Genomic DNA, 4,388 nt, shown 5'->3' with positions numbered 1-4,388 from the left:
GCAGTGCATTTAAACACTGGGCTTGGGTTTTGGAGGCCAGGGAGTTTTCTGCTCCAACCCTCTTGGCCCCACACCACTGGCGTAGAAACAACATCCTGTATCAACACTAGGCTCACTTCCCACCCTATCCCCATCCCTGATCCCCTACCTAGGGCAGGCAGCAGGTTTCACCTGGTGTCAGGAAACCACATTTGCCATTTGCTGCTCATGGCCCAGGGATTTCATTAACCCAAGAAGATGGTAATGGAAATCAGGTCAGGGGCTGGGAGCAAAGCTCAGTATTTACCCAGCATTGCTGACATGCTGGGTGCCAGGTTTCATCCTCAGTACCACACACACACACACACAGGGAGAAAGTAAAGTTGAGAGACTGTCCTGGAGTTAACTTTAGAGTTTGGTTGCCTCGTGCACGTGCGGCAGCTGGCAGCTGGCAGCTGTTCTAAGAGCGGAAAGGCTGCCAAGAGCACCTGGCCAGGGCTGAATGGCCAGTCAGGAGTCGGGGGTGGATCCCGGTGGCTGTGTAAAGGCAAGGCACATTACAGCCTGGATCTCAGACAAACGAACACCACTGCCTTCAGACCTACCGGGGGGCTGAAAAGGGCTCCCCCATCTTCAGTATTTTACAGTGACCGCTGCAGTGTCTGCCATTGCTGGCTTCTGACTCTGGGGAAGATCTCATCACATAGCACCATCCCCTAAAACCGGCTGCTCCAGCGATGCTCCCGTGGGTCACTCCAGCCCAGCCGACATCCTCGTATATCTCTGAGCATAGGTGGGGGTGGCCTCAGGACCACAAATTCCTGTGGTTTGATTATTTTCATTTGCCCTAATGGGATGGGCCAGTTGGCGCTGAGTATCTCATGAGGAGGAGCTCTGAGCTTAAAGTTGCCTAGAAACCATAGTAAGACAACCGAGTTTCCACCAAAGAGAAAGTGATGGCTGGAGTACCCTGTCCCACAGGTGGTGCTCATTCCACCTGGTCATTGGAGGAGGAAGCCGGCTGGACAGCAGTGTGCATCTCTCTCTCTGCTTCCTGTCTGTGGGTGTAGTGTGGACAGCTCCTGCTGGTCATGCCTTCTACACCCTGACAAGACTGTTCCCCAACACCGTGAGCCCAAACAACTTATTTCTTCACAGCAGCAAGAGGAAAGGATAGTAAACTATGCCAGGACCCCCAGACTCCAGCAAGTTACTCACCAGCGGTGCCCAGAGTTGCTTCTGCGGGGCCTCCTTGCAGCTGGCTGGAATCTGGTGTCTCCCAGCCTGTCTGGTGAGCTGCCAATGGCTCTTTCTCCACAGACCGTAGCGGGGCAGGGCCAGTCAGGAAGGAGCGTGAAGTTACTTCAAGCCACGTGATCTGCTCCAAAACTCAGTCTGAGTACCAAAGACTGAAGGCAAGTGGGAAGAGAAACAATAAAAGATTGAGTTCATTCCAGCAATTGCTGCAGACACCTCTGATGTTCTTAGAGGAAGCAGGCTCTGCATGGAGCCGGACTTAGAGCCTCAGAACACCAGAGGGAGGTGGCAGGCGTCATTGTTTACAGGGCAGTCAGGGGCAGCCTCCATCAATGCCCGTCCCCAGAACTTCCTCATGCAGAGAGAACTCTGGAGAGGGAGAGCAGGTGGGCAGGCCAGAGCCATCACGAGGAAGAGGGTCACAAGGGGATGAGCAGAGAGCAGTCAGGAGCTCCCACGAGCTCCAGCAACTCACGCCTGGTTTCCTGTTGACAGCTGACCTAGGTGTTCTAAGCCACATCCCCCAGAGGACCTGTGCATGGGAGCTTGCTGGAAGGAGCCTTCACAGATGGAGGCAGGGGGCTCACTAGAGTGACTGGTGCCCCCCTTTCAGGGAGTGGGGGTGGGGGCTTGGGGTATCAAAGCCAAATTGCCAGTGAGAGCTCTGGCAAGACAGAGATGTGCAATGGCATGGGGCAGACATGCCTGGAGTTTGGAGCCACTGTCTGCACCATACGAAACACACAGGGCTAGGGGGTTTGGAATACCCAGGCCCTGGGGTGCCTGGTCCTTTGTCATCATCATACCAATCATGGACACATCCCAAAGGGCTCTTATGGACCCAACATCTGCATAGCATTTACCGCCACGTCAGAACAGGGTCAACTGTAAACTGCAGAGCCTGGTGGAGGGTGAAAGCAAAGCCCGGAGTCCCAGCCCTTAGGAGGCAGGGGCAGCTAGAGCTCTGTGAGTTCAAGGCCAGGCTGGCCTACATAGCAAGTCCCAGGTCAGCCACGAGTGACATAGTAAGACCTTGTCAAAAAAAAAAAAAAAAAAAAAAGACAAGTGAAAATACATTACATTAAAAAGAATGAAAGAAAGAAAGAAAGAAAGAAAGGTGAAAGGAAAGGCAAGGGAGGGAGGAAGGAAGGAAGAAGGGAGGGAGGAAGGGAGGGAGGAAGGAGGGAGGGAGGGAGGGAAGAATTTGAACTGGGCCTGCAGCTCAGTTGGTAGAGCACTGGCCTTCTGTGCACGAACGAACGCACTGAGCCCTGGGTTCAGTTCCCAGCATGGGTCAGGTGTTGTGGTACTCACCTCTGATGCCAGCACCCTCAGAGGTATAAGAGATAAATGAAATGTTCAAAGTCATCAGCTACATAGCAAGTTCAATGCCAGCTTGGGCTACATGAGACACTGTCTCAAAATTTAGTTAAATACTTAATATAAAAAAAGAAAATTGCAGATAATAATAAAAACAATTGTCAATGTTTAAAAAGAAAGAAAGAAAGAAAGAAAGAAAGGAAGGAAGAAAGAAAGAAAATTTCTGGGTGGCAGTGGTGGTGCAGGCCTTTGATCCCAGCACTTGGAAGGCAGAGTTTGAGACGAGCATGGTCTACAAAGACATTCCAGGACAGCCAAGGCTGTTACACAGAGAAACCTTGTCTGGAAAAATGAAGAGGAAGAGGAGAAAGAATAGATGATAGACAGATAAATGGATAGATGGATGGATGGATGATAGATAGATGGACATATGGATGGATAGATGGATGGATGATAGGAAGATCTCAGAGCTACTGACCCTATGCTGATCCCACTTTGGTCTCCAGCCCCTGATGTGGTTCAGGGAGAGGGTGGGGCTTGAGGAGCCCCCTGCTGTGATCTGGCCTGTCCTACCAATCTGGAGCTAGGGGACACTGTCTTCAGTGTGTGAGACACCCACCCCATTTCCTGCCCTCCATCTTTTCCCTCCCTTCCCCTTCCCTTCCTCCACACCCTCTCCTTTCTCTTTCTAGGCGGTGTCTCCATCACTTGACTGTTCAGAGCCCCACCCAAGCCTGGTTCCTCTTGTGCCAGCCAGTCCCTGACCTCTGTGTGTGGGTCCTCAGGACACTGGTCGCCAGCCTCTCAGATCCCTTCATGTCACCTCCCAGTGCTACCTGCATTGTGTCTGGGGGTTCCCCTCACCCGTTCTTAGATGCCAGGAGCATGAGTGAGCGCAGCTACATCACGTGTCAGCGACACATGCGCCATGTCAGTCGAGGATGAGGACCGATGACAGACAGCGCAGAGTGGGGTAGAGTCCTGGAGGCCCTCTACTGAGACCTTGCCAAAATGCATGCAGAATAGTTTTTTAAATCGTCTAAAGGGGTGGGCAGCTCAGCAGGTAAAGGCAGGCATTTGCCACTAAGCCTGATGACCTGAGTTCAATCCCTGGGACCCAGTAGGTGGAACGGGAGAGCCCGTTCCAGGTTGTCCTCTGACCTCCACACTAGAGTCCCTCTCCCCCATAAATAAGTAAATAGATAAATGAAAAAAAAATTAAGTTTAAAAGGAAAAAAAAAAAACCAAAACAGCAACTACAAAATCAGAACAAGGGAACCAACACTAGAAAAGATTAGGGAAAGGCCAGCAGCCCTGAAACCAGCCCAGAGCGCCTCAGTGCCAGGAGGAGAGGGCCCCGGGCAGAGGGCGTTGGGTTTCTACCTTCCTGCTCTATGCCCACCCAAGGAGGAGGAGCACAGCGGGTCATATCTGTAGAGCACGCCTCACGCCCCCTGCACGTTCAGGTCACCACCCAGAGAGACATTTCCTTCCTAGAGAAGGGGTGTCAGTCATGGGAGATGGGAGCATCTCCCAGGTAACAAGAGATGGAGAAGGCAGAGAAGGTTCTGGAAAAGTCACAAGAAAGGAGATGGTTGCCCAGAACGGCCTCAATCAGGAAGATGTCACTGTTGGGACAGGATTCCTCCCTTCCCACACAGTACGGCGGTCTGGGTGTGTTTCCCCAGGTCCAGAGACATCCACCTAGGTAAACACAGAGCCTGACCCCACCTGAGCTGCTGAGGTAGACATTGTAGGCGTCCCTGAACTGTGACCTTCCCCTGGCAGGATTAACAGCCCTGTAAATTAAATTGGCACCAAATGACCCCCAA

The sequence above is a fragment of the Phodopus roborovskii genome, unplaced genomic scaffold, assembly GCF_943737965.1.
Source record: "Phodopus roborovskii unplaced genomic scaffold, PHOROB, whole genome shotgun sequence".
NCBI lineage: Eukaryota > Metazoa > Chordata > Mammalia > Rodentia > Cricetidae > Phodopus > Phodopus roborovskii.
This window is presented reverse-complemented; position numbering follows the sequence as displayed.